General features: G+C 40.4%; 1 protein-coding gene across 3 annotated transcripts in view; it reads right to left on the minus strand.

The window, feature by feature from the left end:
• Positions 1-11,472, minus strand: part of CHD2 (chromodomain helicase DNA binding protein 2) — a 3,702,317-nt gene that overhangs the window by 1,512,342 nt on the left and 2,178,503 nt on the right. The gene's annotated exons all lie outside the window — the stretch shown is intronic.

Below are 11,472 nucleotides of genomic sequence, written 5' to 3' on the forward strand. Positions count from 1 at the left end.
CATCAATGTTGCAGTTAAGAGGTTGAGGGCCGCATGGAAGAGCTCTGAGGGCCACAGGTTGGACACATCTGCTATAGACAATATGTACGTATATATATATATATATATATATATATATATATATAAAATAATATTAAATACATAATAAATATACATATATATAAAATGCATATCAAAAATTGTGGTATTGGCTAAATATATTGAGCCCATCTTCTATTCTTGCATACGTGCAATGCATATATAAACATGAAGGTCAATGTTTAAGAGCTCTAGCTTTCAGAAGAGGTTTCAATGAAGCCTTGCTATTAACCCGGGGGGGGGTCTATCAGCCTGAAATTGCAATATCCATTTCTGTTCCTTGGATTCAGTTTTATTTATAAGGTCACCACCCCTAACACTGGGTCGTATAAGTTCTAAGGCTAAAAATCTAAACTTATGGGCAGAACCTTAATTTTTAACATGCATGGCCAATGCATTCGTCTCTCTAGCATTTCTAATATCCCTCAAGTGCTCTAAAATTCTCTCTTTAAATGCCCTATTGGTTTACCTGTGTAAAAAGAAAAACATAAAATACAATAACAAAAGTAAACCAAATGTTTGGTAGAACAATCTGCATAAAAATCAGTATCAATTTTAAAATTAAGACTTGGATGAAGAAAGTGACTACCTATATAAAGGCGATATACAGGCGAAGTAGGCACTATGTAGTAGGGCACAACTACTGGCAAGAAATTTTAAAGTTCATCAAGTGGTAGCAACGTCTTTTTAAATATATTATAGGCACTTTTTGGCGCCTAAAAGTTTATTTAATTGATTGCGTACTATGATTACTTTGTTCTGATGAAGTCTGTTTCAACAGATGAAAGCGCTTAACCAACCGTTTTAGTTATTTTGGTTGTCAAATAAACTTTTTGAACCTGTTTGAGCCGTGTTGGAATTTGTGGAGCTATCAACCAGTATTGTGGTGCTTTGGATTTTTACACTGTTGCCTTGTTTTGAAAGACTGTTAGTTGTGGGCTGGTATGGATAACACTAACGAGGAGTCACAAGCTTTATTGAAGAGGGATGAAATTATGAAACTGCATTCGGAGCTGTCTGCCTTAAAAGTAGAGGTATCTCGGCTTATAGAACTAGTGGGGCGAATGCTGACATCTCCGAAGCTTGCCGAGGCAGGCAGGCAGGAAGGTTTATCCACTGGCGATGGTCAACCAGTTACCACCCATATAGACACTAGTACACAAATGGATATCCCTAATGGGCAAGAGTACAACGAAGACGGTAGGAATTTGTTATCTCAAGAGCTACCACTCACCCGTAACAGGAACACTAATATGAGCAATGTGTCAGACAATGAATTCACTTTTGATTTCAGCCCTTTCCATGTTCACAATGAGGCGGAACGTTTAGGGGCACGACCAAAGCATCAGATTCCAACTAAAACTTATTCAGCCACGACCCGGACCCATTTGGACAATTTAAAAGGTACTGTTGCCGCCTCCACATCTTCCAGCCCTTATGGCAACAATGTTAATAGACCTAATGGTTTAAAACCTAATGGCCCTAACAGGGCGACGAGTGCTACAGATAAAGATTATTTAGATCAGTTCTTGAGTGACGAATATGAATTTACCAACAATGGCAGATATTCTGTCAGTCACGATGATGGGAGGCACTACAGTCAGTCAAAGGGGACTATCAAAGATATGATACTTTCTATGGGAAAGAAACTATTGACTATCAAAAGTATCAAAATTGATAATGCTTACTTAGCTAAGTGTATTTCTTTGCACATTGTACCCAAAGGTCTTAGGTTTTTTAAATTGCCAATGGGTGTTGATTATAATAATGCTACAATGAATGAATTTAACAAAGTGACAATTTTGGTTTCAGTTACATGAATACGCTTAAGATAAATTATGAAAAATTGTCTTCTACAGTGTGTGAAGTGGAAAAACTGAATCATGAGATAGTGAATGACTTATTTACTCAGTGGAGGGATTTATATGATAAACAGTTTAGATCAGCAGAACAAAAAGCTAAATATATACATCAGAGAAAAAGTAGGAAAATACAAAGTGATGTTGAACAATATAATAATAATAGGGCCTACATTTGGCCTCAGGACAAGTCTGTTTTTGAAAGTGATAGAAATAATAGGAATATGGTTAGACAATTGGACAAGGATTCTAATTTTCAAGGGGGCAGATTTTATCCAGCTCCAAAAAAGCAATTTACACACTGGAACAGGAGAGAGCGACAACAGGACTGGAGATAGAAACAGAAATCATTGACATTCCAGTATATCCAGTTGTTGATAAATCTAGTGACATATTACAGAATAAATTCAAAAACAATGGTGTGGATAATATAATACATTCATATAATGGTTTTAACGTGTTCAATTACACTGAAGTGGACATCACTCATGAATTTTTTATGCTATTTACTAATGGAATAAAATTTATTCCTACAGTAGGATTCTATTTAGGTGATATCACAGAATTGAAATTATACTGTAGGAGATTGAATTTAGCCTTACAGTTCAAACAACAGGATCAGAATAATGGGTTTGTTGTTTCCAAAGAACTTAAGAAGAAAAGTACGTTTGTTCCAATTACTAACCCGCGGGTAGCTAGTTTTGAAAAAAATAGTGTGTCATGACATTTATAGGTTTAACAAAATCTGTAAGACTGATATATTTATTAAACAAAACATCAAGGATAATTTATCAGTTAACGAACGTGAATGTTTGAATCAATTCATGACTAATAATGAGATCAGAGTTATGAAACCTGATAAGGGGGGGTGGAATTGTGTTACTCAGTAGTTTGGACTATATCAACGAAATGCACAATATTTTGCATCAATCTGGCAATTATGAAACCATCTCACTTAATGAAATTAATATTGGATATAAAATAATTGATTTAGCAATGGAAGAATACCTTATTGATCAAAGAATTACAAGCGAAATATAAAATTATTTAAAAGTAGAATTTCTTATTCTGGCAACCATTACAGGTATTAATAAAGTCCACAAGAATTTAACACACCCCCCTTTTAGACCTATAGTCTCAGGTAGTAGATCTAAAACCTACCCTCTTGGAGTAGTTATTGATAGATGGGTAAAACCCGTGTATAATAATATTCCACACCTTATTAAGGATTCGTGGACATTTTTAGGCCATCTCACGCCCAACATTTGGAGTAGTGAACTAATTTTTATTGCTATCGACGTCACTGACCTATTCTCCTGCATTCCTAAGGATATAGGATTGGAGTATTTTAGCAATAGTTTGACGAAACATTCGGATATGGATTGGGACCGAAAATGTCTCATCACTGACATGATGGGATTAGTCTTGGACTATAATTACATCCATTTTGAATGTGAATATTTCAGGCAAATCAGGGGTGTGGCTATGGGAGCATCTTTTGCTCCCATTTTTGCTAACCTTGTCATGCTAGAGTGGGAGACGGAATATCTTTTTGGATGTGAATTTTTTACACACACAGTTTACTACACCAGGTATTTGGACGATTTGTTTGTGTTATGGAATGGTCCTGTGGATAAAATTTATCCATTTATCAACTATATTAACACCACTGATTTTTTAAAATTCACTCATACCATTAGTGACAGTGGCATTGCTGATTTAGACACATATATAAGTCACTCAGATGGTGGGTTTGCATCGCGAATATACAGGAAGAACACATTCTCCAATGATTATTTAGAATTTAATAGCAATCACCCACAGCACGTATTTAAAAATGTTTTTAAAGGGCAGTGCATCAGGGCAGCCCGGATGTCTTCTACTAGAGAAGTTATGAATAATGAACTTGAATTCATCAAGACCATGTTCAGTAGTAGGGGGTATCCTAGTTCTTTGTTGCTGGATGTAGTTAATTATGTTAAAAATGAATGGGGTAAGAAATACCCCCCTTTACTGGGTAGGCTATCTACCAACGTGAAAAATGATTTGTCAACATCCATTAATGGTCACAGCAATCGGGTGTGTGTCCTGATGAATTTACCATATGTGCAATATATTAAAAACATCATAAAGGGACATTGGAATTTGATTACGGTGGATGATGATATAGCTACTACACTGGGTATGTATCCATGCTTTGTTTACAAAACTGGACCTAACATCAAGAAACTATTGGAATTGAGGTTAAATAGAACTCATAATAAAAGGAAATCATCAGGCACTAAAAAATGAGGGTCCTGCAAGCAATGTAATGCCATTAATGAAGTTGAGGGATGTAAATTAGATGACATCAGTAAGACATATATTAAATGCAGAGCAGGTAATTGTAACACCAAATATGTTGTTTATATAGCAACTTGTATGATCTGCTCTGCATTTTACATAGGGAAAAAAGAGACATCTAAGGCGACGTATATACGATCATACATATAGGATTAAGGTGAAGGATAAAAACAATGCCTTGTATAGACATCTACTTACTAGTGGAGACACACATTATTTTAAATTTGCCATCACTGATCATGTTGATATATTACCTCATGGCGGGAATTGGAAAGCTTTGTTGGCCATGAAAGAGAGTAAATGGCAGATTTTAACTGATGCCACGAGATCACCGGGCATCAATGAATATATATTAGCATCAAGCCATTTCTTACTCTGGCATAGGGTTGTGTAATCCATTTTATTCCATTGTATTGGCTATCAAGTGATAGAAAGCATATGTATATGTAATGTAGTTTTTAGTATATGAAAGCATTTTTTATGAATGTTAGGAAATTGTTATATAAAATTAATACATTATTACATGACATTTGAATTTGATGCATAGAATGTTTGGATTGTTGTTACAGTAATATTGATTGGGCAACTATTTTATTTAATATTTAATTTACATATATTGTCATGATTTGTATACAAATACATATATTTATTATTAACATTTTAGTATAGCAAATGTTTCTTATGAGTTTTTAACAAGGCGAAGTAGGTGCTATGTAGTAGGGCAAGACTATTGGCAAGAAATTTTAAAGTTCAGCATGTGGTAGCAATGTCTTTTTAAATATATTATAGGCACTTTTTGGCACCTAAAGTTTATTTAATTGACTGCGTACTATGATTACTTTGTTCTGATGAAGTCCATTTCAACAGATGAAAGTGCTTAATCAACAGTTTTAGTTATTTTGGTTGTCAAATAAACTTTTTGAACCTGTTTGAGCCGTGTTGGAATTTGTAGAGCTATCAACCAGTATTGTGGTGCTTTGGATTTTTACATTGTTGCCTTGATTTGAGAGACTGTTATTTAAGAAACATGGAGACAAGCTTATTGATAGTGAGTTGATGCAAGAAGTATCATACCTTCCACAACACTACATCAACCACAACACATCACTAGGCCCAAAACTTGCATCTAGGCTGTAAAGAAAAAAAAATGCCAAAGTCCTAAAACACACACACAGATCCCAGTGTTCAGTACACAAGGCAACACCTACTCCTCCACACTCAAGAGTCACAAAGAAAGGAGACCTAAGCCCAGAAGGTCCACTGTGAGAGTTTCTGTGCAAGGAAATATCGGTCACAGGTGACTCTACAGGTAGGCATACAGACTCCAAACTCACTAGAATGGACAAGAACAGGGGGACTGACTAAGCTGTTTGTCTGGTGAATGGATCCATGATGTCACAAAGGACTTTAAACCACACAGTTACAATTATGGCACAGTGGTTGCTCATGTGGGAATGGGCTGCACTCAGAGAGACATGCAGACAGACATAATGGAACTTCCTAGGTATGTGTTAGAGGTAGGAATGACACTGGCTTTAGTAGTACACTGCCTTCACCTAGAATGATGCCTAGATACAAAGACAAAATAATTGGTTTTAACAAATGGCTAAAAAAAGAAATGATGTTTGTACCATAACGCTCTGTGTTGTCTATCTTCATTTATTCTTGATTGCTGGGTTCAGTTCCGATCCCTCGGAACCGACTCGGTCGTTATACAAAGCTCGCCCCAGCCAAAACCTCTCGAGCTAAGGCTCTACCCATACTGCCTCTCTTCCCTTTACCTCAGATCGAGTTTGCCTATCAGTTGTGAAAATATGGAAGCCCTGAGGAACAACCCTATGAAACCCCAGGACTAGTTCCAAACCTCCAGGAGTCTCTAGGAGGGGACAAGAGAATGGGATGTCAAGAATGAATGAAGATCGACAACACAGATGGAATGTTATGGTAAGAACATAACTTCTTTATCTGATGTTGTCAATCTTCATTCATTCTTGACTGATGGGACAGAGACCCTAGCTACTTTAGATCCTGGGCAGCCCTAAGGAAGGATATTCCTGAGCACCATAGAGCCAAAAGGATGCCCTTCTCCTGGAGACCATGTCTAATTTGTAATAAGTGATGAAGATACGTGGGGTAGCCCAAGTTGCAGCTCCGCATATGTTTTCCATAGAAGCTCTGGAATGGAAGACTGCTGAATGGAATGGAAGACTGCTGAAGTGGAAACGGGCCTCGTAGAATGAGCTCTAACTTTTGTTGGTAGTTTGAGTTTATTCTGGTTATATATAAAGGTAATGCAGTCTCTTAACCATTTTGACAAGGTGACCTTTGATACCGGTTTGCCCAATCTGGTACCTGAAAAGGATAGAAACAGTTGGTCTGATTTTCTACAGGATTTTGTTCTGTCCAAGTAAAAATGTAATTGTCTGTGAACGTCCAACATATGCAAGCAGTGCTCTCCTTTGTTTGAAAATTTTGGAAAGAAGACTGGTAAGTCTATGGTCTGGTTGATACTGGACTCTGATACAACTTTTGGAAGGAAGGAGGGACTGGTTCTGAGTGATGCTCTTTCTTTGTGGAAGATGATATATGGGTGATTCATACACAAAGCTTGTAACTCTGAAATTCTCCTAGCAGGTATGATAGCTACTAGGAAAAGGATCTTCCAAGATAAAAACTTGAGGTCACAAGTGGCAGCTGGCTCGAAGGGCTGACGAACTAGGCATTATAAGATTAAAGTCAAATCCCAAGGGGTTACCAGATCTTTGAAAGGAGGTTTTAAATGCTGAGCACCTTTAAGAAAGATTTTGCAAAGACAATGAGACATCACTGAATGATCATCAAAATAGTTATGAAAATTTGAAATGGCAGCTAGAGGAACCTTAATTATAGACGGTGAGGCTCCCAATTGAAATAAGGTGGCTAAGTATTCCTGGACCTTATTATCTTGTGAAAAGACATTTGTACACGTCCAAACTGAGAATCTTTTCCATTTGTTTAGGTAAAATTTTTTGGTAGACGGCTTATGGGAAGCCAGAAGTATCTTCTGCAATGGGAGGGACAAACTGTTCTGCTTGGCAATTACTGGAATTGGAGAAACCAAGCAGTCAGCTTGAGATGTTGAAAGCTGGGATGCACCAAGCCCCCGACGGTGAGACAGCAGGTCCAGAGTCAGATCCAGAGTCCACAGGCAGCGAACAAAGTGAGGTCAAAGAAAGGGAAACAAGACTTGACGGTGCCAGTAAGGTGCAATGAGTATCACTTTGCTTCTCAACCATTGGGCTTTCCTCAGAAACTGGGGAATTAGTAGAATTGGGGGAAAGGCATACAGAAGTCTCAGAGGCCAATCGTGAAGAAGTGCATCTCCAGGGGACCTCCCAACAAGGAGGAATTAGGGAAAAGTAGCTGCTGCATTTGTTGTTTATGGGAGAGGTGAACAGATCACAGCAAGGCTGACCCATTGACGAAAGATCTTCATCGCTATGTTGGGACTGAGAGACCACTTGAGAGGCTGAAGGATACACCTACTCAGTCTGTCCACAATCACGTTGGAATTCCCCAGGATATGTGTTGCTAGCAGAAAGCGGTTGGATTTGATTGCTCATTGCCAAACTCTTAGGGCTTCCCCACCTAGAGGGTAGGATCTGGTTCCACCCTGTTTGTTGAAATACCAACTACGGACATGTTGTCTGATTAGATAGCAACTATCCCTGAAGGAAGGGCAGACTGAAATGCTTGCAAAGCTAAAAGCACTGCCCTCAATTCTAGGACACTGATGTGCAAACTGGCCTCTTGTGGGAACCAAGTGCCTTGGACAGTCTTCCACAGAAAATACCCCCCGCCACCCTATCTGGGAACCATCCGTAGTCACTGTGGCCTTGGGCTGAGAGGGGGAAAGGATGACTCCATACATTTTCTTCTGGCTTCATCCACAAAGATAAATCATTTTTTGCAGGGATTTGTTATCAATACTGGATGGGACATGGAGTGTTACAAGTGAGCACTGTGACACCAAGAGCCACTGAAGCAGCCTCATGTGATACCTTGCTAGGGAAACTAATGTTATTTTTGCTGCTATGATCTCAGAAGTTGTAGTACCAAACAAGCAGGAAATTTGTCATGGGAGAGTATCATTTGTAGTTGCGATCTTAGCGTCAACAACATGCGATGAGGAAGGGAGGCCACACAGGATACTGTATTTAGTCTTGCTCCGATAAAATCCAGATTCTGCGTGGGAGACCGTTGTGATTTTTCTTTGTTAACTGAAAACCCTAAAGTTTCAGCAAGATGTAGAAAAAAGTCTATGGTGCAAAGCAGTAGATGCCTGGGGGGGCAGTAAGGAGCCAGTCATCTAGATATGGAAACACATGGAATCCCTGTAGTCCCAAATGAGCTGTTATAACTGTCATGCATTTGGTGAACACCCTGGGGGCTGTCGTGAGGCTAAAAGGCAGTGCTTGAAACTGGTGATGACTGGCTCCTAGACAGAAGCGGAGATATCTTCTGGAGAACTTGTCCATCTTTGTGGTAATACACATCATGAAGATCTATAGGGAACATCCTGTTGTCCTCCACTAGAAAGGGAAGGATAGACTGAACCATGACCATCTGGAATTTTGTCTGTTGCACAAATTTGTTCAACAGGCTGAGATCCAAGATTGGTCTCCAATCACCTGTCTTCTTTGGCACTAAAAAGAATCTTGAGTAGAATGCGGATCCTATCTGGTCTGGTGGGACTGCCTGGATGACTTTTTTTGAAGCAGCATTTGAATTTCTAGTGCTGCTAGATCCCTCTGACTGGATGGAACATGGGGAATTCACCTTTGGGGTTTAGGGAAAAGATTGAGGTGAATTAACCTCTGGTAATTGCCTGCACCAGGAATCCAATGTTATTGTGAGCTAGGCTGAATGGTGCAGAGAAAATCTTCCCCCACCTGCTTCCAGAGGTAAACAATAAGGCCTCCGCTCATGAGCGCTGGCAGGATTGTCCAGAAAAATAATCTCTGGAGCCCTGGTTACGTGGAGTTCTCCCCCTTTGCAAGGGGAGAATACTCACCACGCATGTCCTGAAAAGGCCCTAGGGTCCTCTTGAACCACATTTCTCCATTCCTATGAATTCCTCCCCACCAAAAGGGCAAACATCTATCCCAGCAGAGTTCTGCCCCCCCTGACATCTCAGATGCTCAGGTAAGAGCCGCACTCTCCAAAGCAAAAAACACAGCATCAATGGGATCAGACGGTGTCCCGGGCTGCGTCCTACATGAACTCCAAGAAGAGCTAAACCCAAATATAAAACTACTGTTCAATCTCAGCCTTACTACAGGATATGTGCCCAAAGAGTGGCGTACAGCAACAGTGGTCCCTCTCCATAAAGGTGGTGCTTCAACGGATCCTGGAAACTATTGCCCCATAAGCTTGACTAGATTGGCCTGCAAAGCTATGGAAAGGATCATCATGGACCTCATAAATAAAAATATTGGGGACCTACAGACACTGGATCCTACCCAGTTCGGCTTTGTTAAGGGCAGATCCTGCCTCTTAAACCTGGTTGATTTCTTTGAAACAGTCACCAAGGCCATTGACGAGGGGAAGGTGGTCCACACAGCCTACCTGGACCTCGCAAAAGCCTTCGATACAATACCCCACTCGGGCATTATAGATAAGCTCACCAGCTTAAATATAAACCCCTATGTCACTAGATGGATTGCAAACTGGCTCAAGGACAGAACCCACATGGTTAGAATTGCTGGAGCCATGTCAGACTCCAAACCAGTTACAAGTGGTGTCCCAAAAGGCTCAGTCCTGGGACCTCTCTTGTACGGTATATTTTTCTCAGAGGTACAGGCCAACACGGAAGGACTGTGGCTGACCAAGTTCGAAGATGACTGCAAACAGGGCGCCATAATAGACTCTCCAGCCGACACAAGCATCCTCCAAAAGGGCCTCATAGAAACACACAACTGGTGCCAGAACCATGGCCTCAAGCTAAATGCCAAAAAGTGTATAGTCATCCCCTTTGGCAAAAACAAAGTGCCCACAAATTACCACATAGGTGGTAATCCATTAAGTACAGAAGAAGTAATTAGGGACCTGGGGACCCAAGTTGATAGCAATCTCTCATTTGACAACCACGTGGCCAAAGTGGTTAGAAAAACATTTTATATAGCCCACCTAATCATGAAGGGATTCACATCTAGATCAGGGGAGGTCATCGTGCCTCTTTACTCATCCCTCACCAGGCCCATAACTGAGTACAATGCTCTTTTGGGATGTACCTTACCAGACACCTGCAGCAACTGCAAAGACCCCAAAAGTACCTCACCAAGAGGATCAAAGGGCTCAAACAGATGCCATATGCTGCCCGGTTAAAGAAACACCAGCTCTACTCAGTGGCATACCGCCTGTTCAGAGGCGATCTGTGCCTGACGTATAAAGCCATGTCCAACCCGGAATTAATGGACATGCTGCACCTCAGAAAATCCAAATCCCATCGAGCTACGCGCTCGAGAGATTTGAACCTCAGCACTGAAATAAATAGGACATGCTGGAGGGAATGATTCATAACCCAGAGGCTCCCTTCACTCTGGAATAAAATCCCAGTCCAGGTTAGGCAGTGTCCCTCATTGACTCTCTTCAAGAAGAATCTTGATGAGTGGATGGGAGATCGTAGGTTTACCCCGGGTATCACTTTAGTGTCACTGTTAGACAGAGGCACAGTATACTAACCTCGAAAAAGGGCATAGCAAAATAAATTAAAAATGGGTGGCGAAAGCCAAACACATTCTGGCTAGGCTTATAAATTCCCTAGGGCAGATAGCCTAGTATGAACCTATGATTCCTGGAGTAAGGTCATTGTGGAGTGGAAAAACGCACGCCCACAGCAGAAAGGGTCTTCCCCGTCCTTTTCACACCTGGCTAATGTGTCTCTAACTTTGGGGCTGAACAATGAAGTAGCATCACCAAGAGTGTTGACAAAAGAAGACTTGAAGTGGTCCACAAAATCACACAAGTGCATCCAGGTGTGGCACCTAATGGCAAAGCTTGTACCCACTGCCCTAGACGTCCCTTCGGATGTATGTGTAATAAGTGGCATAAACAAATTCCAGATAGACTCCAGGGTGGCAAGCTGAGAGGCAACCTTATCTCAAACCTAGTCAGACACTGCTCCTGCTAGGGTGTCTGAAAGTTCAGTTAT

This window comes from Protopterus annectens, chromosome 7.part0, assembly GCF_019279795.1.
Source record: "Protopterus annectens isolate FY-2018-M chromosome 7.part0, PAN1.0, whole genome shotgun sequence".
NCBI lineage: Eukaryota > Metazoa > Chordata > Ceratodontiformes > Protopteridae > Protopterus > Protopterus annectens.